The sequence below is a fragment of the Nyctibius grandis genome, chromosome 25 (assembly GCF_013368605.1).
Source record: "Nyctibius grandis isolate bNycGra1 chromosome 25, bNycGra1.pri, whole genome shotgun sequence".
Classification (NCBI taxonomy): domain Eukaryota; kingdom Metazoa; phylum Chordata; class Aves; order Nyctibiiformes; family Nyctibiidae; genus Nyctibius; species Nyctibius grandis.
Window position 1 is genome coordinate 7,419,526 of NC_090682.1, and position 27,833 is coordinate 7,447,358.

Sequence of the window (27,833 nt, forward strand, 5' to 3'; positions counted from 1 at the left end):
CCCGCCGCGGCCGGACGCCCACCGCCGCCGCCGCCGGCGGGCGCGGGCTGGAGCCGCTGCCGGCGGAAGGAGCGGCGCGGCGGAGCGGGGGGCTCCGCCGGCAGCGCCGCCGCCGGCCCCGGCCCCGCGCCCCGCGGCGGGCGGCCGAGCCATGAGCGCGGCCCGCGCCGCCGGCCCCGCGCCGCCGGCCGGCCCTCAGCAGCCCGCGGAGCCGCGCCGCGCCGCCCCGGCGGGCTCGCCCGGCCTGCGCTGAGCCGCGCCGCCGCCGCCGCCGCCGAGGTGAGTGCCCCGCCGGGCCCGGGCGGCCGCCGCCCCATTGTTCCGCCCCGGGCTGGGGGGGCCGGGGCTCCCCGCGCAGCCGGCGGCGGCCGGGCCCGCCTCGGGGCTGTCAGCCGGGCGCATCTCGGTGCGCCCCGGGGGGCGGTGGGCCGCCGTGCTACTACTGCCGTGGGGCGGCGTGGTCAGCGCGGGGGGGCGGCGAGAACTTGGCGGGGACACGGCGCCGGTCCCGGCCCCGGCTCGAGCTGCCCAGGCGGGTCTGGTGCTCCAGCCCCCGGTGCTCCAGCCCGCTGTTCGCGGGGCCGGGCCGGCGAGGCTGGCCGGCTGCGTGCGCTGCCTGGGGCTGTGCTGTCAATGCTCCCGCTTTCCTTGGGCACGTCCTGGACGTCGCCCCGGGTCCGCGTGGCCCTTCCCGCTTTGCTATTAACGTTTCGGGTACCGCTCTTCCCGAGTCCTTGTAACCCGTTGCAGTGGCCGCTGGTAATTCCTCGAGGACCAAAGAGTCTCGAGTGGGGCTCCGCTCTAGATGCAAAGAACTTACTTGTGTTGCGCCTGGTTTTACCCGGGCTGCTCTGGATTTTGCAAGGCGTTATCAGTGCTGTTAAAGCCCCAGGGAGGAGCGGAACTGGGATTCCTGTACCTGGACTCGCCGTGTTTCACATGGGGTTTGAAGGCTCCTGTCGGAGCCCATCCGAAGTGCCAGAGGAGACCTCTCTCCTCTCTTTGTGGTGTCCTACTTGATGGGCTTCTGTTATTTCCTGAGGCAAACCAGGCATGTGGTCGGCTTGGAGGAAAAAGGGGTGAAACACCACACGTACATGCTTTCCTTGCATGCAGAAAGGAACCGCTGTAACAAAACCTTCCCTGCGTTGTGTTAGGGACGTGTCTTTAGCAGGTGGTGAGCTTGTCCTAGCCCTGCTCTGCTAGCAACCACTTGCTGGAGTAGAAACGTGAGAAGGATGCATATCTGAACACATAAGTAATGCTACATGACAGGGCAGGCTGTTGCGCTGTTGTGTGCGGCGTCTGCGCGCCTTGGGGGCAGCGCTGTTTGACAGGGTGTCGGGCTGCAGTGTCATACGCTTGTGTCCTGGCTGCGCGAGGCAAAGGGCCGCCGACAGCGTGGCACGGAGGGCAGCCGCGCACCTCTGGCTGTGGCGCATCCCCGCAGAGCGCCGCTACCGGAGACGTAGCTGTGCGCTCTTGACCCGCGGGATCCACGCTACGAACATCGCTACCGCTCGTTATCCTGCCCAAACGCTGTTTCATGCCAGGCACGCGGTCCCGACATGCAGCTCCTTCCATCCGTCAGTCGCCAGGTCTCTGCGAAGGGATGTACGTGCGCCTTGTTTTGCTACTTTGGCGGCAGGAGGGATAAGAGAAGTGAGTCACGGAGGAAGTGATTTGCCCAAGGTCGCACGGCGAGTCTGTGTCAGTGCTGAAGCAAGACCTCCTTTGACTCCGGTGCCTGCGATAAGGCTGGCTGCCGCCACACGTGGGTATGTCATACACACCCAAGGCTGGTACTAGTGCAGAAATCACCAGGTCAGCGTTGTTGCCTGATTCTCTTTCTCCATGGTAGAAAGATGAGTGTATCGGTGTGCTGTTTCTACAGCAATTGTCTGCTCCATTGGGGGCTTTTCCCAGAGCATTCACGCCCTATATGCGCTAGAACTTTTTTGTCTGTTTTTTTTAATGTGTATTTTGCCATTTTAGCTGGGCAGATGGTGTGATTGGTGCCTCCTCACCACCTGGATCTTCATTACCTAGAAAAATCTATTTCGTGGTGTTTAGTGTTTTCTGCAGTGATGTGTTGTAGGTGTTACTAAGTCTCCCCCTGAAAGTCCCTTTCCTCTTTCCAGACCCTCCCACTAGGAAAAAAAAAAAAAAAGCGGCAGCTAAAGGAAAGCTTAGTCAGAAACTTGAAACCACAGTTGTTGTTCAGTTGAAGAAAGTAAAATAGCCACATTTTGTACTTAAAAGCCCTCCACCTTTTGCATCTCGCCCTGTTGCTGTTGGAAGGTGGCTTTCTGGCCACTGTGTGACAGAGGGGACAGGCCACTGAGTGAAGTGACTGGGCCATCACAAAGCTGGAAGTACTGAGCTCGCTGGGCTGCGCTGCTCCAGGGCAGCTGCTGAGTATGCGCTGGAGTTGCAGTTCAGCTCCAGGCTAACTCAAGCCCATAGAGCTGTGGACCTTGCTTGTGCTGGCTTGGAGTCCCTCAGGCCCAAACTCAACTCAGCCTTTGACTTTTCTGGCATCGCGTCCTCTGTACTTGCTGTTTTGGGGGGAAAATAACTTTGCTTTTCCTTCTCCCCACTGATGTTCTTTCCTGCTGAAATGCTGTGGAGGCTCTCCCTCCCAGCAGCCCTGTTGTGTGGAGGGGTGCAGAAGCTAGTGGTAGCTAGAGAGGGGCCTCTTGGTTCCCTCTGCAGGGGCCATCAGCTGTGTCCCAACTGGTGGCTGTTACTGATTGTCCTGGTTTTGTGAGGATAAAATCTATAGAATCACTTTTCTGTTACATTTTGTTTCAGTTTGTGGCCAGCTGTGGGCTGGTGATCAAAGCCATCAGCAGTTAAACCCAGGGCAGCTGCCCCAGGCTGCCCCACAGGTGTGTTCTGTAACGTTGATGTCAGGGTCACTATAAAAGGGAAAGCTGCTGGGGAGGGGGCTCTTTGCTCTCCTCTCGCTCCTTCTCCTCTCTTCTCAACGGTTGTGATCCCAGGAGGAACTTGCCACCACTCTATGAGCTGAGTATAATTTTGTGTGTTTTGTATTAGCGTCGATATTGGTTTCCTTATGTTATTAAATCTGTTTAAATTTCAACCCAGGAGTCTCCCTCCTATTCCCAAATCCCTTTCTTGGCTGGGGAGGGGTCTTGGGTGATAGAACAACTGGTTATCGTTTAGCCCTGGGTGCGGGCTAAATGGAGGCACTGCTGTAGAGGCATGGCTCTTCATGGCTTATCCCGGTCGCCTTCAGCTGGTTGCAAAGTCCCAAGTAAAAGAAGCGTTCTGGGATTGTTTTCCGTGCCCCATCTCTTGTCGGTACAGTGTCCAGTTCAGCGTTGACATCAGGGCAGCCTTTGCTTCTTTGCACTGTCTCATGTGATTGTGTCAGGCTCGGCTGCTGCTAAGAGTGAATGTTTTTAGCCATTGGAGTGCTTGAGGATGTGTCTGTGTCCCCCCGAGGTCCAGATGTGCTCTTGCTGGCACTGGTTGTGTATCCCAGCTGCTACGGTGGGTTTTAAGCTGCTCGGGTCTAGCCATTTCCTGGGGATGGCACGGGCTGGCTTCCAGCTCTTAATTCCTCAGGGCTCCCTCCAGTTTTAAGTGCCCTGACTGACAGATCTCCCAAGCAGACCTCTTCGGGGGGACTAAGTCCCCTGTGGAAAAGCACCAGTTTGCTGTTCCTGAGAATGCGTCGGGGGGTCTGCTCCACCTGCAAGCCTCCTCCTGAGCTGTTGTTGCTGCCTCCTCCCAGGGTGCTGGCCGTACCCCAGAGCCTCAGCCGAGCAGAAGCCCAGAGCTTGCCCTGCAAATGTCATTTTCCTTGTGCTCTTCTCTTTTGGGAAAGACCCAGCGTCGCACCAGTGCCCAGGACACGGGGGGAGCGTAGGAGAGTTGTGCTATGTTTGTGACTACTTTTGCCATTTTTAACAGGAGGCGCGGCACGCAGATGCGTGGATATATGATATAACGAAGGATAGAGATATCGTAGCAGTGTGATGTACAGATGCAGCGATATTTTGTCAGTGTTATTTAAGCTGTATCAGCAAAGTGCTAGGAGGATTGCCAGCATGACTCTTCTGGCAAATCAAAATCTAATGCAGGTCAGGACTCAGTGTCACTCAGCTCTCCTTTCCTCCCAGAAAGATGTTGACTGGCAAATGCGTCTTCTGATGATCTTGCACGTGGTTCTGTTTTTCCAGGGGTGCAGGAGCTTTGGGTACTGACTTCATGTAGTTGATCTCCCTGAGGGTAAAACTACCCTAGGAGGTTTCTTGGAGTGCTGAAGCTGTAGAAAAATACACCCGTCTTGGAGCAAGGGGCCTAGAAAGCATTGCAGCTGCCTCGCTTCTCAGCTGTGCGTTTCCAGCGGCTCTGTGCGGTGCGGGGGGTGAGGATGGCCGAAACGAGGTTCCCCAGTTCTTCCTGACTTGTGTTTCAAAGTTGTGTGCTACTTGCTGGCAGGCCGGTCTTTGCTGCTCTGGTTTGGCTTCCCTTCTGCGAGCACCACGCCTGGCAGCCCCGAGTGGAAGGTACCCAGGAACTGTTACCGGAGGTTGGTGGGGTTGGTTTCTGTTGTTGTATTTTGCCCTTCCTCGGCCTCGCCCTGGGAGGCAGCACCAGCCAGACCACGTGGCGTGGATGAGAGGCACCCATCTTCCTTCCGTGGTGCCTGTTCCAGGTCATCTGCTTGGCACCAGGCCCTTGCAGGGAATGGGGAGCTGGTTTTGTTTTCTTCCTACCTGATTTTCTTTGGAACTCAAAGGTGCAGAAGGGTGATGGATTTACTTCTAATTGGGACCAATTCATGGTGGTGTTTGCAGTTGCCACAGGGTCGTACTCAGCGGGAGCCAGCTTAGAGGAAGCAGTTAGTGTCACTGGCACCTGCTTTTGATTTAAGGGAGAGCCACGCTACGGACGGGCGGCTTGCCAGGAGCCCTGCGCACTCCCCGCGTCCTTGGCAAGCGGAGCTGTGCTTGTCGGTGCCCTGGGCAGCCTGGTCCCTGGTGCGGCAGCAAAGGGAGCACAGGACACCTCAGCATGGCTCTCCGAAGCCTGCATCGAGCCTTGGAAATGGGCATGCTGCTGTTGGGCGTCCTGACTGGCTCCGACTCCTGCTTGCTTGGACCTGGACCTCCCTTCCCACCTTGCGCTCCCACTGCCCCTCTTCCCGGGCGTGGGGCGGGCTGTCGGAGAGGCACAGCTCCCCAACGGGCAGGGTTGCCTCGATGCTGGCTGCGACCCTCCGCTGGAGAAAGCGGCGTGAGGATGATGGGCTGCGGCACCCTGAAGAGCCAAGTGGGAACCTGTTCTGCTCTCGCTGGGTGTGTGTCCAGGCTGGGCGCAGCCAGTGGGACGAGGCTTGCTTCCCACTTGCTCAGCTCTTTCTGTAGGGTTGGGCCGCTTCTTCGGCAGCTACTGGTGTCTGGGCACAAGTGGCTCCCCTGGATCCCAGCGTCCTTGCTGGATTGCCAGACGGGTGCATCAGGCAGTGGTTTCCAGCCAGTGATGGGAGGGCAGGGCCTTCACCTGGCAACTTGTCCTGCTGCCTCTTTCTGGGCAGATGTAGGCAGAGGAATGTGTTAGCTGTGCCTGGGTGCCTTTGGGAGGCTATGTGTCCCCAGTGCGGGCAGAGCTGCTAGAGAAAATGGCGCTTTGTCGCTGGGCTTGGCTCCCACCAAGAGCAGGAGCTAGGTTTGGGCTTCGGTGTTTTTCAGCTGTGACTCAAGATGCCTTGAATCCCAGCTAGGGGACGATGAGGAGCCTCTTCTGATTATGGGGTAATAGCCTCAAGATGGCTTTAAGACTGGGCTGTGCGCTGTGCCCAGAGGTGGGGCGTCACCCTGTTTGGTGAGGAGCTCTGCGGGAGCCAAGTCCTGGGCCAGAAGCCAGGTTTGTGATCCGTGCCAGAGAGGGCGAGACTTGGAAAGCGAAGCAGAGCTCCTCCTGCGTGAGAGATGGCCTGAAATACCGAGCAAAACCACAGAGTGCTCCTTGTTCCTGCCTGTGCCTACTGGTCTTCCCTCTCCCTGAAGTACATGGGAGGCCACAGGATGGATCTGCTGGGGAGCAGGAGGTGCTCAGGCACCTCTGCTCCAGCCTGCCTCTTTGGGCTGCTGCTTGGGTTGGATTTTGGTTTTGGGGTTTTTCACCCCTGCTTCTCTTGTTGCTGTATCTTCCCTCATCCGTCCTTGCTGCTGCTGGTTTGAGGGCCACCTCCTTGCAGGCGGGCTGTCCGGAGCGATGTGGCGTGCGGTTGTGCTGCTCCTTCTGCCATGGCTCAGCTGAGCAGCTGTCCTTTTCCTTGCTCGGCTGCTTCATGTGGCGGCCGAGGAGAGGAACAGGCCAGGATATGGTTTGTATAGAAGATGCTCCACGACACTGACTGTTTACAGACTCTGTGGTGCTCGAAATGTAAGCACGGGAAGCACCAGGCTCTGCTGGGGTCTGTGCGAGCAGCGTGGCTCCTGCACGCTGGCTGTCTTGCAGCCTCTGGCAGTAGCAGTGTTCTGCACTGTCACAGGCCGGAGGAGGTTTCGAGCACTCTGCAGAAGCAAGGGCTTGGCTTTTTCACCTCCAAAATAGAGACTGTGAGGAAAAGTGAAAGGAAATGACTTAACCAAAGACAGGAAGGGAATATGGGGCAGAGCTAGGGACAGAAGCCAGGATTCCTGGTTTCTGCTCATCGCTCCGCTCCTCCTCAGCTGCCTCTTTGCGTGTGAGCCTCCTGTTCGAGTCCAGGCATAAGGGGGCTTTTCCAGCCCTCTGAGAAGGTGGAGGTCAGGAGCTTCTCTCGTGAAGTATCCTCCATCCTCGGCGCAGCTGTGAGCTTTCCAGTCCCTGAGTGTCTCGTCTCCAAGATCTGCGCAGCTGAGAAAACTCTAAGTTAGAAAGCTACGACCGGTGTGGTTACAGCAGAAGTTGCAAGCTGTGTCCTTAGCTAGCGAGTCAAGTGTCTGGTTCTCCAAAGAGCACCGTGGTCCTCATCCGATGTGCACTCTGCAGAGAAATGCTGTTCTCCCAAAATGCTGTACCCTTGTTTGGAGGGCCGTACCCAGTTTTTTCTTAAGGGTTTAAGTTAAGGGAAGCTGTTTCTCTCTGCTTGCAATGTGTCCCCTCCTGAAGTTGGCTTTGTGGACCCTCTTCCCTGACTTGCCGCTCAGGGCTTGGTAACTGTATGATGGGGTGTGCATCCATTGCCTGGTTCTGCAGGCAGGGACTCTGTGGAGCATTGCAGTCTTCCTAGTAGAAAATATATTGTTAATATCGTCTTTGGAAGAACAGATCCTGCTAAATAGCTGTCTGTCAGTGGGCAGTTGTGCTCCCCTGCAGATGGGAAGGGGTTTCAGCAGTGAGTGGAATGACTGTTGCTTCGTTCTGTGTTGTGCAGTGCTGGGCTCCCGGTTTCTTGGGAGAGGCACAGCGGGAGGCTGCAATCAGCAGAGGATGCTGGCTTGTAAAAAGGCGGTTGCAAGGGTCTTGAGTAGCCACGCTGTAGGTCTGAGTAGCCCTGGCGGTCTGCGGACTCGGGGCAGCGAGGAGCTGGACGGGGAGCTCCGAAGGGCAGTAACTGAGAGCAAGGGCTGCGTCTCTGGGCGACTCTTCCCGCCAGCAGGCTGGCCAAGGCTGTGGAAACCCCTGAAGCCCTGGAGCTTTCACCACTTCCTTGGCAGGATTCGTTCCAGCACCGGTCTGCAGCAGAGGATCGGGCCAGACAGGGCCTGACGGAGCGGGTCCGGCCACAGGCGGGCCTCAAGCGCGGCAGTTAGGCTGGGCTGAAAGCTGCCTGTGTCCCTGCCTCTGTGCAGCCTTGTTTGAACTTTTCTCTGGCAAGGAGCAAAAGGAACCGGGGAGACCTAGGGCTGGTCCAAGCAAGTTTCCTCTGCTCTCCACGCCCCCAGATGCAAGGGGGGGGAATGGCAGCAGCTCCAGCCTGCCCTCCCGGAGCAGAGCAGTTTGGGGGGGCCTCGGTCGCGACAGCTTTTGAGCAAACGTTTTTTTGCCTCTGGTGTTCCCTGCCTCTTGGGCTGCAACGCAGGGAGGGGGAAGTGAAACTGTGGTTCAGAACAAGCCCTCGGGATGGCAAGAAAATTGCTGAGTAGCCGGTTTCCAGGTTGCCGAGGTCCTAGCCAGGGCTCGGCGCGGCTGCCAGAAGCAACAGGCTTGGAATTTCCTCCGCCTGGTGCCAGCTCCTCTTGGGCTGGCCGCAGCACCTCTGCTGGGGCCGGGGCCGCTCTCAGCCCCGCGCATGGGGCGCTCCCGGCGCAGGGGTTTACGCCGGAGCTGCAGCTGCCCCCCTCGCTCTCGCAGCCTGGTTTCTATTTTCTTTTCCAGGGTCCAAGCTGTTTTGAATTACGCAGCCTGTGCCTCCCGCGGGGCTCCTTGAGCAGCCGCCTAATGAGCTGAGCTCCTGACAAACTTTGCTCTGGCTCTGGCTACGCTTGGAAAATTTTACAGCCTTTTCAGAAAAAGGAAATGCCAGGAAAGGCCTGTCTCTTCTTATTTTTATGAGGGGGTCCCAGTTGAGAGGGGGCGAGATGGGTTTGGAAGAGAAGACAGGAAGGATTTTGTATGCTGCGGTGTATACGCTTTCTAGTGATCGGGGCGAGCGGGCTCGGTGCCTCCTGCGGAGCTGGGCAGGACCCGCAGGGCTCTCGGAGGGTGCGCGGGGAAGCAGTGACTCCCCTTCTATGGGGAGGTGGTGGTCTGCGTCTTCCCTCTCAGCTGCCAGCATAGCTACTGGCTGTTCAATCTTTGCTAATTATGCTTTTTGTGAATGGCAGTGGTTTTATTTCTGCTGTGGTTGCAGGCGGAGGCCTCTGCACGTGGATGTGCTGCGTGTCGGTCTGCGAGGCTTGTGGGAAGGACCCCGGGTGCTGGGCTGGGGGTCTCCCCGTCACCGGGGACGGCAGAGTGCCCAGGCAGGGCACCGGTGGGCACAGGGCTGTAGGAACGCAGGTGCCGCCAGTACAACGTTTGACCCGAAAGGGACAGTCTTGTGTAATTTGCCCTTTCAGCTGAGCAACCGTGTTACAGTAGGAGAAACCGGGGCACAAAGTAAGCTGAGACTTGCCTGCCTCCCCTTGGTAAGACGGCGCTGAGAAGCGAGCCAGGAGCCCTCAGTTCTGGGTAAACTCCCCCTCGGTGAGGTGCTGACGGTCTGCCCTTGCGTTTGTCTGGTCTTCTTCAGCAGAGCCCACCGATCGCGGCACCGATCTCCCGACAAGCGCTTCTGTCCAGGGCGGCGCCGGGGGTACAGACTGGTCCTCGCCATCCCCCTCGCGTGTCCTTGCAGTGTCCCAGATCCCTTTCCAGTGGTAGAAAGCCATCTGCGGGGACCGGGACGGGATTGTTGGTTGGAGCCTCTAAAACTGCAGCGGCCTGGGGAGCTGTGGAGCTTCTCCAGTGGGAGGGATCGAGGTTTTTGTGTGATCCGTAGGCATCAGCTGCTGCCAGTCGTGGTGGATGAGCATCAGACGTGGGCAGCGACGGCCCTGGGTGGAAGGAGCCCTGCACCGGCCCTGCTTGGAGGGCTTTGCCCGTTACGCCTGTCAGGAGCGTGGCTCTGGATAGCGATTTGATTTGGCAGCCTGTGCGGGCCCGGCAGCCCTTGGCGTGGGATGTGGGCACCAGAACTGTGCCCTCCTCTCCCTTTTTTTTTTGTCACTCCACCCATCTCCAGCTTTCTGCTGTGTTGGGCAGGAGAAAGCACCTCCCCGGGGCTGCGTCCCCTCCTCCAGCTGAGAAATGAGGGATGTGTCCCCTTGCCTGTCTCTCGGGGCTCACGGTCAGGAGCTCAGATTGCGTTTGACAGTGGAGGCCAAGCTCCTTCGCTCTGGTGCTGGCAAGTACGAGCGTGGCTCTCCTGTTGGCGTCTCGCAGAGGTGAGCTCCTCCGTCCCAGCTCGCTCTTGGAGCTGGAAACACGCGGGGAGCTGCTGGGAAAAGTATTCAAAAATGGTTAAATACCTTTTTGTTATTGTTATTTATTTCTGTGATGCTGTCTGCATGTACCCGGTTTAGAATGGCTGAAGTGGATTGTTTTTGTGCTCAATAATTACTTTCCTAATTGTCAGCGGGGAATCCTGTTTCACGTGAACTTGACACTGCGAGGGAAAAGTCCAAAGCCCCGTTTGTCATCTTTGCCCTGTTCTCACAGCAAACCCAAACGAAGAACTGATTTAAGTGCAGGGCCGTGGCTGTACTTCAGTCAGTTGCACCTTTCCTTCCAAAACAAGTCAGCGGTTCAGGAATGATCTGCCTAGGTTGCCCACCTCCGATGGAGGATTCCGTGTGAGTTTTGCTCCTCACCTTTTTTTAAAAGAAACCAACCCACAATATTCAGTGTTTGAATCTGTGCTTTGGAGCTTGTTTCAAAAACAAAAAACCCTCCCCAAATCCAAACCTGGTTTTGCTCCTTGCAAGACAGTTTCGTGAGTTGAAGTTGTAAAACCTTTTGTTGATAAAAAAGGCCTTACTTTGCCTTAAGCAGATCTTCAGCAAAGAAGGGCCCTCCCAGTTACAAATATTTTGCTGTAAATGTAATTTTAGCCCAGATTTTGCAGGTGCGTGTGTTATTGCAGTGAGAAGGGTGGTTTACCCACCTGAGCGTTTGCGCGATCGGGACCTTACGTGTAAGTGACTGCTCCCCACCCCGCACAGTGCTTTGGAAATACTCAGAGACTCAGCTGCTGGGGGTGAATGCTTATCGGTTAGTTGATTATGCTTTTTCATTGAAAGTCATTTCACAAAGTTCTAGTCTAATTGAAATGTATTATTTATATTGGTAGGATTCAGACTTTTTTTGAGGGCTCTGGTTATTTTTCTGGTGCTGGTGTGGACTCCTATGGAACAAATCTAAGTTTATGGCGATAATAGGCTGCCTTTCTTAAGTACTTGCCCCAGAACTCCCAGCAGGAGCCTACAGGCTCTTGAAGGTCCGCAGTGGGTAGGTTTAACACCAGCGAAGAAGACCAGCCGCCCGTGGATTTACTAATTCTCGGGCTGATGCTGGCAGTGCCGTGCTCCGAGCCCTTCCTGTGGAAAGGGACGACGATGATCCCTGTCTGGGTGATGCCGAGCTTTGTATTCCTCTCGCTGTGCCCAGATCGAGAGGTTAATTGCTTTGCTGGACCTCAGGTTGAAACAAGATTGCAGAAGAGGGTAGCCGGAGTTGATGGTTGCTTGTTTGGGAGGGGTGAGAGGAGAGGTGAGCGTGTCCAAGAGTCATGGCGTGTTTTGGGATTGCCCTTCCTCCAAGACCTGATCCTGAGCATGTTGGGTGGCTGCTGTTTCGGTGGTTGATCTGTGGCTGTTCTGGCTGCGGGTGGTGCAGGGGCTGGGGCTGTGGTTGCAGTTGGCAGTATGTTTGGGAAGCTGTCAGGAGTATGTAAAGGATTGATCCCTCTTGGGAACTGACAGAAGATTCCCAATAGCGAACACGCCAGGAGGCCAGGCTCTCACTTCTCTTGCTACCTCCTTGCCTCCCTCTGGGCACAGACCTTGATGTGCCCAAGGCAGGTCTGGTGTCCTACTTAGCTGACTCAACCTTAGATCGTGTGCAAGTGTTTCAGCCTCAGATGAGAGCCCGGCAGTGCTCCTGCCAGATGTGTGTGCTGGTTTTGTCTGGGATAGAGTTAATTTTCTTCATAGTAGCTAGTGTGGGGCTCTGTTTTGGATTTGGGCTGAAAACAGTGTTGATAATATAATGATGTTTTCGTTATTGCTGAGCGGTGCTTGCACAGAGTCAAGGCCTTTTCTGCCTCTCGCCCCACCCCACCAGCGAGGAGGCTGGGGGTGCACGAGAAGTTGGGAGGGGACACAGCTGGGACAGGTGACCCCAGCTGACCAAAGGGATATTGGACACCATATGACATCACGCTGAGCGTATAAAGCTGGGGGAAGGCGAAGGATGGAGGGGGATGTTAGAAGTGATGGAGTTGGTCTTCCCGAGTAACTGTTATGTGTGATGGAGCTCTGCTTTCCTGGGGATGGCTGAACACCTGCGGGCCCATGGGAGGTGGTGAATGAATTCCTTGTTTTGCTTTGCTTGTGTGCATGGCTTTTGCTTTACTTATTAAACTGTCTTTATCTCAATCCACGGGTTTTCTCACTTTTACTCTTCCAATTCTCTTCCCCATCCCACCGTGGGGCGAGTGAGCGAGTGGCTGTGTGGTGCTTAGTTGCCAGCTGGGGTTAAACCATGCCAGCGTGACACGCTGATGGTCAGGGAGAGGATGAGGCAGAGCTGGGGCCTGGCTCAAGAAGAACATGTGCCATGCAGGCTCTCTTCTGCACTCAAGGTGTGCATCTGTGGGGTCTTCCCTGCTCTGGAGAGCTGTGGCTGACGGCTGACCCTGGGCTCAGGAAGGAGGAGAGGTGTGGGGGAGTTGGGACTGCAGCGTGAAACCGTGGGGAGTCTGTGCATCGCCCTTGGCCAGTAGACTAGTCTAATGCCTCGTCTGATTTGCATGTCAATTGATTTTTATTTTAAGAGGACTCATGTGGACCCAAGTGCCAGACTGCGTCTCAGTATGCTGTAGGAGGAGCCCAGGGACTGCTTGATTTGATCTGAACAACAAGCCCAAGGGTGGTATCGCCTAATGAGCCAAAGACCTCTCTGGCTGAAGGCAGCTTCTTTCCATCCGAAACGAGCAAGTGCCGATTTTTCTGGGGGTTTTAAGGTCCTTTTGAACAGTCTGTGTCATGAGTGAGTGAGGGTTGTGTAGACCCTGGTGACGGTCAGGATGCCGTCTGACGAGAGGATGGCTTGCCTAGGATCTGCCGTTGCCCTCGGGTGTCCCAGTGCCACGGGACCAATTCTCTAAGGTCCTGCTCCCCGCCGCCATACGTCTTGTCAGACTGACGCTGCCTGCCTCGCCGCATCCCAGGTGCAGGACAGAACCTAGGAGAGAAGGGTGGTTGTGGGGTAGCTGCTGGATGCAGAGCTCCCCATGTCAGCCTCACCGCTTTGGGGTGGGGAGGAAGCCAACCTCCCCTGCCCAGAGGCAGGAAACCAGAACCACGTGGGCTGCCTCAGAGCCCCACCGGCACCTCGTGCTCGCACCAAAAGCAGCGTGGCTGGGCTCGGGCTCACTGGCTGCCCACCACGGCGCCTGTGGCCCTGTTCTGCGTCCTCTGTTTGCGAAGCGAGGGGGGAAACGTGGTCCTCCGTTGGTGGGGGGGGGTCTCCCCTTTTGGCTCTGCCGGACCAGTTCTCCAGTGCCCAAAGTGGGAGGCTGCAGCCAGAGCCTCCTGGGCTCTTTTCCTCCTTCTGCTGGGAATCTGCTGTGCATCCCTCCTCAGGTGCCTGCCTGGGCTCTGACCGTCGGTGCCCGCTGTTGTGTATGCCAGGAATAAAGGCAGCGCGTGGGCTGTAGCACGTTGCCTTTGGCCAGGCCCTCGTAGCCAGGCTCGGCCCCGTCACGGCACAGCTCCCAGCTGCGCTGGGGTTTGCAGCTGCGGCTGCTTCCCGGGAAAGAAGGGTCTCGCAGTTTTCTCGGCAGGGCTTTTTCCTCCTGCGTTCGAGGTCTCTCGACAGTCATGCTGAGGTCTTTCTCTGACCCCCAGCCGGGGTCCTGGGACTCCCGCTTTGCGTCGCTGAAGTAGCGGTTATCGGAGGGAAAGACAGCGTGAGCTTCCTCGGCAGACTGTTGTGTTTGTCCTGTTGGATTACAATGCAGCAGCAGTGGCACCAGCCGCCGCCTTCCTCCCCTCGCTGGGCTGGAGCGCTGCAGGCTTTCGGCAAATGCTGTCTGCGGACATCTGCTGCCTCCTCCCCCACTGCCTCCTGGCAAGCGGCAGCAGCTTCCCAGCGAACAGCCTGCTCTTTGCTTCACCCCCCGCGCGCCCGACCAAAGCTCCCCTCTGCTCTTACAGGCTCCTTCGCAGGACCTTGAAATGGTGGTTTCCCTGGTGCTGGCTCGGCGCCAAGCAGCCTTCCGTCTCACCAGACCATAGCTGAAAAAAGTCAGGGTGCCTGATGGAGGGGAAAGGCTTATTAAAGGTGATGCTTACCCGGTTCTGGCTTGCGATTCAAACAGGCAGCCCTCTCCTTGGCAGGTCTCCAGCCAACGCCTGGGGCCTGAGGCAGGCGCGGAGTCTGGGGCAAAAAGCTCGGAGCCGTTTGAGTGGAGCAGATGCGGCAAGGTCAGCTGTGAGCTGCGGCCCTGGTGCCAGAGCTGGATGCTTTGGTCTGATGTCTGGCTCGGGTCTGTCCTGCGCAGCTGTGGGGGGCAAAGTTCGCTGTTCCAGGTATTCCTCTGGCCCCTTCCGGGAGAAGGGAGGTTTGTTTCTTTCTGCTGTGGCCGAGGGGTGGGATGATGTGCTCCTTGGGTGCAGAGGGCAGCAGGGCTGTGGATTTCTGCCTCCTGAGAGTAACCCCCAGGCTTGGTAGTCCTGCCATCCTGGCAGCAGGAAGCACCCTGCAAAGTGGCATTTCTGTGGCTTCAGCCTCTCAGCGCTGCTGCACCGGGTCCCCGTCTGTGGGCACGCGTTTGGCATGAGAAAGTGTGGCGGTAGCCTGAGAAGGAGACCTGTACCCCAAGCCCAGCCAGTCCCCCAACACGACAGTCGAGGAGATGCCCTGGCCACACCACGTGTGCTTCTAGCCTGGGGGCTTCTCCGGAGGTGAGAGTGGAGGAGCTGGGAGGGAGGGATGGAGCAGAAGGATTTAACGAAGAGGGCACAGGGAGCGGGGTGCATAGCAGACTCCTTTCTCCTGAAACTGGTGAAGCAGTAGCTGGGAGCGTGAAGGCAACGCTGGGCTAAGATCTTGGGGAAAGCCCGGAAGGAGGGCTGAGGTATGTGGATTAGCCAGAAGAGATGGTAGAGGATGAAAGAGGATTCAGCAGCTCTGAGTGTAAAGGCAGGTTTGGAAGAAGGAGCTGGAGGGATTGCAGGTGGGACATGAAAACAGGAGCTTGGAAAGATGGAACAAACGAAGCCGGTGGGGAAATTTGCCGTTTTGTACCTGGATCAGAAAGATGTGAGTGTGATTCAAAGGGATTTAGGCAAGAAGGCACAAGTTTGTGTTTGGAGGGAGAGGGATCATCTTCTTCACTGTGACCGTCCTTGCGGTGGAGGGGTGCAGAGGCACAGCCAGATCCCCCCGCCAGCTTGGAGGAAGCGCGGTGTTACGGAGGAGCATTGCTTGGCACGCGGTTCGTTGACAGCAGGTTCTGGCCCCCCGTTTGGTTAGTAAGGCTGCGGTCCGTGCCCGCGCCAGGCGTCGAAGCAGCAGTAGCAGGAGAGCTGGGTGAGCGCCACTGGAGGAGCCGGTGACACGGTCCGAGTGCCTGTGATGTGGCACAGAGACGGGAGCTGCGGGGCCAGGCTGGGGCAGGGCGTCTGGCTGACGGCGAGCAGCGAGGCCGGGAGCTGCATGGCAAGCAGGGCCAGGGCTCTGCGGTGTCACCAGCGAAGGGCCCTGGCGCACCCGTCGGCACGCTGTCGGGCGCCAGTCTGTGGCAGCCGGGACCGGTGTTGTTCTGCGGAGGGGAAGAGCCTAGAGCAGATCCGGCAGCCAGACCCGAGCTGAGCGCTCGGGTCTCCTGTTTGCCTGGGCAGTAACCGCAGGCCCCTCCTCCTCGTCGGCGCCACGCTGAGCACGAAGGAGATGAAGCGAGGGAAAGATGGGGCATGCATCTGAGAGGAAGATGAGAGATGCCGCTGAGAAACAGAACTGAGGTCCCTTCCTCTTTGTGTGCTGGCGGATACTCGGTGCGGTGGGGGCAGCGGGGCTGGGCTGCAGGCCAGAAACGCTCGCACACATCCCTGGGAGAGGAAGCTGAAATGCTGCAGGAAGCCATGCTCTTGCATGCACAGGTGATCCAGAGCTGCTGCGTCGCAGGGGTGAGACAGCAAAGCCATGCCTCCCCCAGCCAGCTGGACCCTGTCCCAGAGCCCCAGAGAAGGTGGCTGAGGAGATAAGGGAGCCCTGGCAGGCAGCCTTTAAAGCCCCCCTGGGGAACAGGAGCATCACCAGCAGCTGGAAGCAAGACTGGTAGGTCCTGGTGTTTACCTGATGCTGAGGAGAAGTAGAAGGTGCCACGTGGAAGCTGGTGGCCGCTTCCCCCAGGAGATCAGCGGGGGAGACGGGGAAGGCAGCGGGGCACGGTGTTGCCCTGGGAAGAAAGCACTGATGTGTGGAGGCAGAGGGAGCGCCAGGGCCCAGGAGGTCGCTGGGAAGGACATCCTTCCCTTGTGCGGAGAAGGGATGCCAGGGGTCCGGCAGGACCCTGCCCGCTGGAGCGTTATCTCCTGTGGGTGCCCTGGTTAGTGCTCCTGGTTGTGCCTTTGTGCCAGCAGGCTTCTCGGAGGGCAGTGGTGTGGCAGAGACAGGTGTATGGGCTGCAGGGACTGGTGTTGGGCTCAAGGAGACCAGTACTTGGCTCTTCTTCCTTCTGCAGCGGTGCCGGGTGCGTTCCTGCGAGCCGCCTTTCTCTCTATGCCGAGCCTAGTGCAGGGCTTTAACCCTGGGCACTCGGCTCTCGCTCTGCTGGGCTCTTGCTTACCCCTGCGAGGGCTCTGACTCCCGGACCCAGCCCGCCCGCAGGACGTGGTTGCTGGCGAGCCAGGAAGCAGGCTGAGCTTGCATGCGGGCGGCCGAGTCCAGGCCCCGGGCGACACCAAGGCATCGGCTGGTGCTCCGGGAGTCGCCTCCCCAGCCCAGTTCCATGCGGGGTGGCCTCCCTGTCCCTGGCAGGTCTGCAACAGCCATCCTCCCCACCCTCCTCTTTCCACGCTCCGGGATGGAGCCAGGAGAGCAGGAGGGGAGGAATCGTCCTGCGAAGGGTTAACGGTGCGCTCCAGCCCGCTGCTCCCTCTCGGGCTGTGCTGCAGGAGCGGTGTTTAGCAGCTTGCTCCAGTTGGCGTCTTTCCCAGAATGCTTTGGAAAAGCACTGGCCTCTGACCCCCAGTACAAACTGAGCCCAGCACGTGGGAGGGAGAAATTACTCCCAGACCTTCAGGCTCCAGGGTTTACAAGCTGCCTGCAATAAAGCAGCCATTTTTCCGACAGTTACTAAATCTCCCCTTTTAGCTCCGCTGCAGACCTCTACCCGTCGCTCCCCTCCCCTGCCCCTAGCCCTGCGTCTTGCTCCTTCTGCTCAAATCAGAAACACCTCCGAAGGTGAGGTCAGCCCGTTCCCCCCGGGCTGGGGAGAGCCCGAGCTGCTGGTCCGCGAGCGGTGCCCCTCGCCCTGCAGCGGTGGGTCCCCTTCGGCGAGGCAGCTGTCCTTGCGTCCGTCTGTCTGCCTGCCTCCTGCGTGCGCCGGTGCTGGCGGCCCCAGGCTCCCCGGGGGTCCTGCACCTGCTCCCCCCGCCCGGGAGGTGCACATCTGCACCCCTCTTCTGAGCCCTCACGCGGCTGGCGGGGCGCTGCTGGAGGTGGTACCTTGTCCGGGGCAGCTGACAGACCACGTTCCAGTATTGTCTTAGTGTCCGTGCTGGGGACTGGGAGCCAGAGGGCGAAAGTGGTGGTCTCGGCTTTGCTGATGGCTGGGGCAGCTTTGAGCAAGGCCTTGTTTTTTTTGTGCCTCCGTTCTGCTATGTTGAAATGGGAATAAGAGCCACGGGGTTTGCACTTACCTGTCGCCAGCTCTTAGGTAACTTACTCTGTCTGCACTCCCTGCACCGAGCGAGGGATTAATCTCCAGGGAGGCTGGCCAGTTTCTATGGGAGATCACTGCGTGGGAGGCTCACAGGGCTCCACCGGCTAGTGTTTGTAACGCCTGCTGCAGCTGCAAAGTGCCAAGTGCTGCTTATTCACATATGATTTCATGACCGTCCAGTTGTGTGGAAGCGCCGCGTCGGCGCGGGGCGGCGAGCTCTGCCTGTCTGGTGCCGTGCTGAGCTTGCCAGCGTGTTGCGTCGCCGCAAAGGGTGTGGGAGCGCGTGTTCGTGTTTGTACAGCGCTTTGGGAACAGAAAGCGCTCGTTACGAGCGGCTACCGTGCCATGGGCACTGTGGGATCCAGATAAATAAAACGGGAGCTGGTATTTCAAAACAACCTCTTCCCCGCTCCTCCCACCTCCTGTTGCGCATTCCTCCGGCGGGAGCAGGCGAAGGTGGGGAGCTGCCCGCAGCCCCGGCCCAGGGCAGCCTGCCGCACAGATGCAGGACACCTCGGACGCAGCAGGTCGCCCTGGCCTTGGCCGTGCTGCCTGGCAGGTGGATGGCAGGGAAGCAGCTCTGGGGGCAGCCCTGGAGCCTCAGGCTTCCGCCGCGCTTCAGGCCCAGCGGTTTGCCGGGCGCGGTGCGGTGGCAGCGTGGCAGCGGCAGACCTGTGCCGCCCTTGCTCTGCGCCGAGCCCCTGGGCACGGTGTGGCAGGGAAGCCATTTTCCTAAACCCGTCTTCGGCCGGTCTAGGATCTGCTGGATGTGCAACAAAAAAGCACGTTCAGCCGAATCCCCTTCTCTCCCCTCTCCGAGCGCTTGGTTTTGTTTTTAAATCTATATGGCAGGCGACCAAACTGGCTGAGTCAGTCAGCTGGCTGGCCACCAGAAGTAAAAATGTGGTTTTGTCCCCTCCCTCGTTCCCCTCTCTCCCCCCTGGATTTTTTTTCTCCTTCTCTTAGCGACAGTTTCATGTATTGACAACAAACCTCTTTCTACCTCCTCTCTTGGGGTCGGGACAAGTAGAAGCTGGTTTTTATTTTCAGAATCGGTCTAGGGGAAGAAGGTGCAGGATGGCAGCCTGGTTTTGCCTTCTTGCTTCTGCCTGTGATGATGCTGCCCGGGGGCAGGAGGAGCTGACCGCTGCACCTAGGCCTTCCCAGGCTCGTGGCCGCGTCTGCTCTCGGATGGGCAATTAGATGGAGAGATGGAGAGGTGCAGTGTCTTGCCCAAGGCCACGCAGGCCAGGCCTGGGAGGATGGCAGCTGAGGAGCGAGTCTCCCTCGGCCGCTGGCACCCAGGAGCCGTGCTGGCCGTGGGCTGGCTTTTGGGGGGCAGGAGGAGGTGAGAGGAGACGCTTTGTTCCCGAGTGTTTACACATGCTCCCAGGTGCTGTGGCGCAGGTGTGGCTGGTTGAAGCGCTCCCTGGAGTCGGCTCTTCCAGTGGGAAGATGGGAGCCAACAACCCTCCCATGTGAACGGCCTGACATCTTGTAGGGGGGCAGCCAGACACTGTGTTGTCAAGGGAGGAGCAGGCGTGTTCGGCCTCCCTGCCGGCAGCCTGTGTGGGCAGCTGGCCGGGTTTCAGGCACCTCGTGCTGTCGGGCTGCGCGCGACGCGTATCTTGGGAACAGGGGCGCGGGCATCTCCTCTGGGCACTGTTGCAGCAGGGTGGTGCAGGAGTTGTCTGCTTCCACGGCGCTGCAGGTCATCACTGGTAAGCACTAATATCGCTCCCCACAGCGAGGGGATTGCACGGCGCTCTCCTTGCCTGCTGCACCAAGCGCTAGGCTGAAACGGGTGCACCGGAGCACCAGGACTTGGATGTGGACATGAAAGGTTCGAGAGCCCCTTCTTGCCACTGGCCGCGTTCCTGGGCCTCCGCTTGGGTCTGTTAATTCCCAGAAGCAGCATCCCGGCTTGGGAGCTCAGCTTTCCCCTAGGCTTCCAGGGAAGCCACCAGTCACTGTCCCTCCTCGCGCTCCCACCACATGTATCCCTGCACTCAGAGGTAGCTGGGCTTGGGCAGAAGCAGGACGCGTGGCACAAGGGGTGGTTTTCTACCCCGTGGCCCGTGCTTTGGCCATCAGCAGCTTTACTCCCTACGCATCCAACTTCTGTAGCCCGTCTGTGGGCAGCCTTGTGACCCGTTCCTGGGGTGGAGGGGAGATGGCGCAGGGGGTGAGGCAGGTATGATCCCAGTACTGCCAGCTCGGCTCGTTGCTTGCGGCAAGCCTGCGTTCCAGCCTGAACTGCGTGGCAGGTCGTGGGATCTCGCTGTGTGTGCCGGCTCCCAGGGGGTCACTGGGCGCCGGAGCGTGTGGCACCTCGCAGGAGTAAAACTTACCGAGTGAACAAAGGAGGCTCCTCTGGCGAGAGGAGGTTTCAGATGCAAATTGGCCATTTGGTTTCAGAGACAGGTTTTCTTAATTTGTATGTTGATTTTTGCTATTTCAAATGCATGACTCGCAGCAAATGCTCCAGCCTGGCTCTGGCTTCTGTGTACTTCAGCAAGAGGGCTGCATGAGAGCAAGCAGCCGGCTGGCTGCTGTCAGGCATGCGGGTATCTGAGGATACCCGCACTGGTCTGAACTAGTTTGCTTCTTCCTCCGTCACATATCACTGCTCAATGGTAAGACATGCTTCCAAGGCAGCAGAGGCAGGGAAGGGGAGAAAATGATTTACTGGTTTTTATTTTAGCAGGAAAGGATGTGATGGGGTAAGAAATGTAAAAGGCAAAATAAATCTTCCAGAATATTTTGCTCCGTTGAAATGAAGGGAACTTAAAGGTGCACGAGGAGGCTGGAGAACGCAGCGGGGAAAGGTGTCTGCGAGCTCTTGGTAAGGCTGAGCCTCTTTGCCGCACGTCACGGGGGGAAGGCAGACGTGAGGAGGACGTTGAGGGATAGCTATCCTAATCCCTAAAAGATGTCTGTCTGCACACGCAGTTGTGCCCCCACCGCTTCTCCCTTGGTCGGTGTCCCTGCCCGTGCTGTACAGCTGGAGGCGGCTGTGCAAGCGCTGCAGCGTGCTTGCGTCCTGTGGTTCAGGCGGGAGCTGCGACAGCAGGACAGGAGCAGTGAGGAAAGGTGAGAAGTGCCGTTGGGATCTGGTGTTTGTTGGCAGAGATTTCTGGGGCTGGAAATAAGTAGAGGGCAATGGATGCTGCATGTTTACTGGGCGCTAAGGGAAGGAGCTTTGAAGTCAGGAGGTAGCTGCTGGGGATGCATCTCCTGCATTCATTTGTGCCTAGTCCTCAGCCTGCCCTCGCTTCCCGTCCCTTCCCCGTCTCCTAAGAGCTTGTGCCTGTACGGTTGAGGAGGTGTGAGGAGAGCTCTGTAGCAATACCTGAGCATGTCTCTGATGGAGTAACTGCGCCTGATGTAGCCACACTTTTTCCTTAAACTTATTTGCAGTCATTCACTCAGCAAATGTCCGGGACAGAAGAGGAACAGGAATGGTTTGGAAAGTAACTTGGAGTGACCTACAGATTGCTGGCACCCGTGGCAGGGTGCTGAAGTGGAGACAGTTGTTTTACACCAAACATGGAGCCCACTGGGGGCCTGAACTGGTACAGGAGCTATTTGTGTGCAGTGCTTTTGAAAGTTGTCTATGTTAGTGGGTACCTACTTGGTAGTGGTGCTTACCTGTTTGCTTTGGGTTTTGCTGGAGAGAAGAAAACAAGACTTGTCAGATCCATGTTGTCCTGGTCAGTGTCGTTCGCTGTTTCTCGGGCTCTTGCCTGGTTAGATTGCAAGCGTGTGGGGGTCTTGAAATCCCATTGTCCTTCCTGAGAGAAAGGGGTGAAAAAAAAAGTCCTGAACAGTATCTGCTGTTTAAATCCTTTCTACCTCGTGATCTGAAATCTCTGACAAACTGCCTGGCCTTCAGCCCCCATTTACACCCCAGCTGTGCTGTACTCCTCAAAAGGCCGGTGCTGCCTTACAGCTGTTTGTGGTGTTCCTCCACCCGACAACATGGTTTTTAATGTTGGGGGAGTGGAGGAGGGAAGCATCCCTGAGGGACTACTTAACTTCCACACCTGCTTACATTCTGCTCCCCAGGCAGGTGACCGGAGTTTGGCACAGTCTGTTTCTAACCTCGTCGCCAGGAAAGACGCTTGTAACAAGGTCTGACCCACGGGCAAACTTTTAAACAAACACAAACTCCTGCATCAAATCAATACCTGGATCAATGGGGTTTTTTCCCTCTGTCAGAAATAAGAGTGTAGCTGTGTTGACTGTCTGCCGAGGCTGTTCCCAGCACATCTCCCCACCAAAGCCTGAAATGAAGAGCTGCAATTTCAAGCTCTTTCAGTTTATATTGTCACCCGAGTCTAAGCGGTACCTGCGTTTTAGGGTTCTTGGAAAGTCTCGCTTATAGTTCTTGGAGCTAGCTGGCTATCTCGAGTGCATCAGAGGGTGAAAGAGACGGGGCAGCTTGGCAAACCCTGAGCAAAACTGTGGTGGTACGTACTTTCTGCCCTCTGTCCTTCCTACATGTCAGGTTGCCTTTTGAATGCCCTCCAGGAAAAGCCAAAGGACACTTCAGTAGTGCAGCGCTCTGGTGTGGCAGGCTTGGTCCCTTCCACCAGCCCACGTGTGCAGGTACGGTCTTGAGAGAGCCCCCCGCGGTGTTTCTCACCAGCGGGCTTTGTGTGTGTGTTGGGCGAGGAGGCTGAGCTCACCGCGCTGCGTTGTGGCAGGCGTTCCCCAGCACCTTGCCGTGGGGGTTAGCGACCGGCAGAAATGGAGCACCCTGAGACAGCTCCATCGCGTACTGCAGCCAGGCGCTTTTCTGGGAGGCTTTGTCTGTAGTTTTACTCGGTCTGGAAGGGAAAATCACTCTTGCGGAAGTAGTTACAGATGAGAACGTAGCTGCTGTCTGATCCTCGGGCTGTCATTACTGCGTGGAGGATGGACACAGGTTGTCCCCTCCCTGCGGCTGTGCGTGCACATCACCCTGTGATGTGGTGTCAGCAGGGCCAGCAGCCAGGGCTGAGCTGCTTTGTGGTGGTCCCCACTGAATAATGGGTGTTTGCGTGTGAGCTGTGCTTGGCACAGAGCAGGTGGACAGCACTGTGCCCTGAGGATGCTCGGGAGAACGGTCTGCTCCTGGACAATACGTCTGGATTTGGGAGCTGACGGCTCGTTTCCCATTTTGCCTCGTGAGCATGACGATGATCTTTGTCTCTTGAATTTGCCCACGTCGAGTAAGGCCAATGGGCCTGGCAGTCGGAAGGGTGAACCTGCCGATGTCTTTAATATTCGGAAAGAGCTATGGGAGACTTGGAGCCCACTCTGCTCCAAGAGAAAGCTGTCATGTCTGCAGTAGGAGCCTTGCCCCGGCTGTCTCTGTGGAGTGCTTGAGGAAATCCTGCAAGCCCCAGCTGGATGCGAGCAGGGCGGTGCGTCTCCGGCCTCACACAGATCAGGCTTTACTTGCTTTCGCAGCAAGGTTCTGGTGCCCGGAGGTGGGGTTGCTGAATTTGCTGAGCCAAGCGTTGAACAGGAGACCTGGCGTCCTCCCTTCCCTGCTGTGCCGTAGGGTAGGCTCGCTCCCTGGGGTGCAGGGCCAGGGCCTGGGGACAGCGGGACCTCACAGGACAGCTCAGCTCACACTGAGGCCAAGCAGGGCTGGGCTGCAGCGGGAGAGGTGGCCGGCCGTGTCCTGCAGCGCTGCCGTCCCACCGGGGAAGAGGGCATGGCAGGGCTGCCATCGCGCCCGCTGGCAGGGAGGCGTCCACGGTCTCTCGCGCCCGAGCGCCGGTGCAGACGCGCACACGCGTACAGATGCAGGTTCGTACCGGCGTGAACATGCTCGTGCGGATTCACGCGGATCTGCGGTTACGCAGGCACACCCACGCCAACACGGATGCAAATAGACCCATGCTGGTGCGGGCCTGCTCGCCATTGCAGAGGCAGACGTGTTCGTATTCGCAGAGCCCCGGGCTTGCGCCGGCACGGGCGCACGCATACATGCTCCTGCGCTCAGAGGCGCGGGCGACAGAGCTGAGCCACAGCGCTGGTCTATTTTTGGGAGCACTCCTAAGAATTGTGAGCATGTTTCAGATGTTAGAGTCTTAGATGGGGGAAAGCTAGAACAGATGGCTGGAGGGTTCAGAGCAGCAGCCCTGCTGAGAACAGATATTTATAGGCAGATTTAACCCTTGTGTGGTCTCTGGAGCCACGTTTAAAGGAGCAGCGTCTGAAGTGAACGTTGTGGAGCTGAGCGGTGACCTCTGAGGGTGTGCTGTCCTATCTGGTCTCTGTGAGCCGATTATCAGTGTAGCCTGGAAATCCCCTCTATGCTCTACCTCTTTCTCGAGCACAGGGCTGCAGCTTTCCCTAGACCGTAGAGCCTGGTTTCTATAAGCCTCGGTGAAGCTGGGCCGGTCGTGCTTATTATTTGCTCTCCGAGCTGGGGCAGCGGGTACTGAGGCTGCCCTGTGCTTGCGTGACCAGCAAAATGAGGACAAAGATTGTTTTGTCCCTCTTGCCCTGATTTTTTTTTTTCTTTTCTTCTTTTTTTCTCTTTTTGCCAGAGGTTACCCAGATTCTTCCTTTTCATTGTTGGAAGCGGAGATTGTGTTTTCTTTCAGGCATGCTGTCTTGTAAAGATACACAGATTAAACCCTGCCCTGTCAGATCCGTCAGATGTTTTTACCTGTGCTCGTCTTGGGCACTCTTGCTCGAGTATTTAGGGAAGAGCAAGATCCATCTGCGGGCTGCACTGGTTTGTTGAACACAATTGGCTGCAAAGTGGGGAGCATGGCACGTTTACGTTGACAGATCTATTTGTAAGCCCTTTGTTAGAGAGCAGCCAGCCTCCTGTTTGGGACCTGATGTAGTGTTGTATTTAGCTTTGTATAGTGTGTCTTGAGGTGTGCTTGGCCGAGCTGAGTAACAGGAGCAGGAGAGGGCGATCTGGGGGCAAGGAAGAAAGCGATGCCCTGGGGTGGGAAACGTAAAGGAATGACAGAAGAGTTATCTGGGAGTTGCAGGGGAGAAGGCTCCAGCTCTGAAAGCACAAACCGGAGCGCAGACCTGGGGAGCTGCGTGAGTCCGCTCAGGGTGCTTGTCAGCCCAGCTCTGGAAAAACTGGGGAGCAGCGGTGCTCCTGAGCTCGTGTGGGATGCCGGGAGACGGGATAAAAAAAAACAGAGATGGGGACTGCTGGCGGAGTCGGTGCTGCCAGGTCAGAGAATTGTGCTGGCCTGTATTTGCGCTTCTGAAATCAGGAAGATGGAGTCTGGTTGTGAGGTGAGGGAAGAAGCTGCAGCAGAGAGTGGGAAAGGACACGTCTCCCACCCAGACAGGCAGTCAGTCCCGTAGGGTCCGAGCCGTGGTGGTTGTGCACAGCGGCGCACGTGGCGTGCACCTGAGGTCCGTCCCCGCTGTCGGGACTGGGACCGATCCAGATATTTGGGGCCGCGCTCCGCAGCATCGCCTGCAGGCTTGTGCCCAGCACGAGGGGTCCCGGGGAGGCAGCGCCGAGCGGTACAGGACTGTTTTCCTCTGCTCTTTGCACTGCTACGCGCCTCTGGACCAGCCGGAGCTGCTCCTGATGTTGGAGGCAGCGTGCAGCTAAGTCAGGCTCTTAGTCCAGAGCCAGGTTCCTGGCTAAGGGTTTCACACAGATGCTCAGTGTACGCTTCAGTGAGCTGAGTTTGTTGTTGCGTACCCTGGTCCCGTGCCCAAGGGGGCACGAGGCTCTGCTGGAAAGTCTGGGAGTGTGACAGAGTGCCAGCCTTGCCCTGGCGTAGGGCTGGCCAGCAGTGCTGCCGCTGTGTGGGGGATCAGCTCTGTGTCTTGGAGGTGTGAATTTGGAGCATCCCGAGTTCTCTTTGCACTGACATGCTGGGGCTGGGAGATGCAAATCTGTAGGGGAGTGGGAGTGTGCTGGAGCTGCTTGCTCCCTTGCTTATTCATCCCAGATTCAGACTGTGGGGGCTTGGAAAGCAGTCGTCGTTGTCTCCCTCGTACGCGGTTATGTTCTCACTGCTCACGTGTGTGTCAAGTTGAGGAGTTCTTGGGTTTCCCAGAAGCTCTTCGTCCGAGGTCGGCACTTGCACCCACCATTGAATCGTGACTTTGGGGTGAGAAAGACCTGGTTCCTGCTGCTCCAGTCCCCCTGTAGCACATCCTGAGAGCGCAGCTGATCCTGCTCGAGACCCAGGTGCGGAGCTGGAGTGCTGAGCAGCCGTGAGCAGTCTGGTCTGCTGCACGCTGGCGTCAGCTGGCAGCTTTGTGCGTGCGGCTGGCTGACTGCGTTTTGTACCCGGACAAATTGGTAGGAGCGAGGTTGCTCGGCGGGGCCACCGGGCAGGCTGGCACAGTGTTCCTGCGGCTGGGCTGGCCCTGTTTTCTTCCAGGGCCCATGGGAAGGGCCGGCAGCCGCTGCTCTCCTCCTACCTGAGTGGAGGAGGAGAGTTCCTGGCAGCAACGACCCACCCAGTGGGTAACTGCCAGTCCCAGGGATCTGCCCACACTTGCCTGGCCTCCCACAATGGCCCCATTGTTCCTGAGAGGGCAAGGAGGAGGCTGCCTGCAGCTCCCTGGGCACCGTTAACCCTCTGCCTGCCAGCAGCGGGCCGCAGGGTGTGCGGGGAGCGGGAGGTCCCCTGGGTAGGTGGAGGAGCTCCTGCCACCCTTGTGTTCACAGCGGGGAGCTGCGGGGGAGTGCCAGCCGCTCTGCCAGCTGCCTCCAAACCCACCGGTTGCTGCTGTTCTGAGGACAGCTAGCACATGCCTGTGGTGAAGGACCTACACGGAGAGGCAGGGCCCTGCTGAGCCTTGATGTCCTCTGACAAGGCCTAGGGAGGTTCTCTGCCTTCTTCCAGGCTGCTTGCTGCCGTGACCTTGCTTTGGGAGCAGCCCTGGTCCAGCCCTGGTGCGGCTGCCAGCAGCTGCGTCGCTCTGGCTGCGACACGTGTGCCGGAGCAGGACGTGTCTTTAGCAATGGGACGTTTGGGGGGTTGGGGTGCTAATTCCAGTGGCTGAGGTATCGGTGTGGAAGCTGTTTAAAGCGATTCCAGCCTGATCAAAGTGCCTTCTTCCTTCCTGTCCTGTAACGTGATCGCGGGCCAACGAGCTGCTCGTGGTCTGCTGCGGCTGCTGGTTCCTGTTGTTGCAGAGGCGCAGCCTTGGAGGGTGCAGGCATGCCATGAGGTGTGCTCACACACGCTGCCGGGGTGCAGGCCCGGAGCCAGAGCGCGATGTCCGTATGCTTAAGAGGATAACAAGCACCCTGTCGCCGGCCAGAGGAGCTGGACACCCGCGTCCCTCTCTGCTGGCTGGCTCTGCACTCCCTGTCTTTTGGTAGCAGTGATGCTTCCCTGCAGCTTTCTGCCACACTTGCTTCCCCGTGAGCCGACTCGAGGGATTATAGGGCTGCCTCAGCACCGCTGCTCTGTCGCAGATTTCCTCTCCAGAATCCGTGGGATGAGGGGGAGGAAGAGGCATTTGGCTGGCACGCCAAGACTGCGTACGGGCAAGTTTCTGGCTGTTGGTCTTCAGAGATGTCGATCCCGGCGTATCTCGTGCTAGCTCAGAGACCTGTGAATCGTCTCAGTAATCCTGGCAGACGAGAACTTTGAAACCTAATAGACAGTGTGCGAGCATCAACAATCAGTTCTACAGCAAACCCCGCTGCTAATTTGGCTTGTATCATAACCTGAGCAGCTGCCCTGCTTCCGAAAGATCTGTTATCTCCGCTTGTCCCACTAGGTAGCCTTTGCGCTCTTCTCCCCTCCTTTGTACTGTGGTCTTTGGTGATGCGATAACTTTTCTTTCCCATGTGTTCTGGTCTTTAAATAATGGCGTAATTAGAGTAGAGCGTGGAGGGCCAGGGACTGAGCTGGGAGTGCTTGACGGCCCCAGTTACTGTACCAAATGCAAACGAAACTGCTGCAGAGCTTGATCTGGCCGAGTCCGGGCACCTGGGCTCTGGCCACAGAGATGGCTGCAAACCCCAAAGCCTCCTGCGAGCCTCAGGCACGAGGGCTGGAGGAGCGTCAGAAGCCCTTGCCCGCTCTGCACATCGTAGGTTCATGAGACCTCTGTGTCCCGGTGGAGAAGAGGGGCTCTCTGGGGGCAGCCCCCAGGACAGGCTGCTGTTCGGTCCCTCCTTGCTGTCTGTGGGCGTGCGGCGGCTGTTAAACAGGGGTCTTGCTGCCCCCCGCCCCGAGAGCTGCAGTTAGTGAGATGG

At 57.8% G+C, this 27,833-nt stretch overlaps 1 protein-coding gene across 2 annotated transcripts in view; it reads left to right on the plus strand.

The window, feature by feature from the left end:
• The first annotated feature begins 226 nt into the window (after positions 1-226).
• BCL9L (BCL9 like) overlaps positions 227-27,833 on the plus strand; it is a 50,685-nt gene continuing 23,078 nt past the window's right edge. For both annotated transcript variants that reach the window (XM_068418236.1, XM_068418237.1), the window contains exon 1: positions 227-279. The gene's annotated coding sequence lies outside the window, so the exon portion shown is untranslated. The remainder of the gene's footprint in view (positions 280-27,833) is intronic.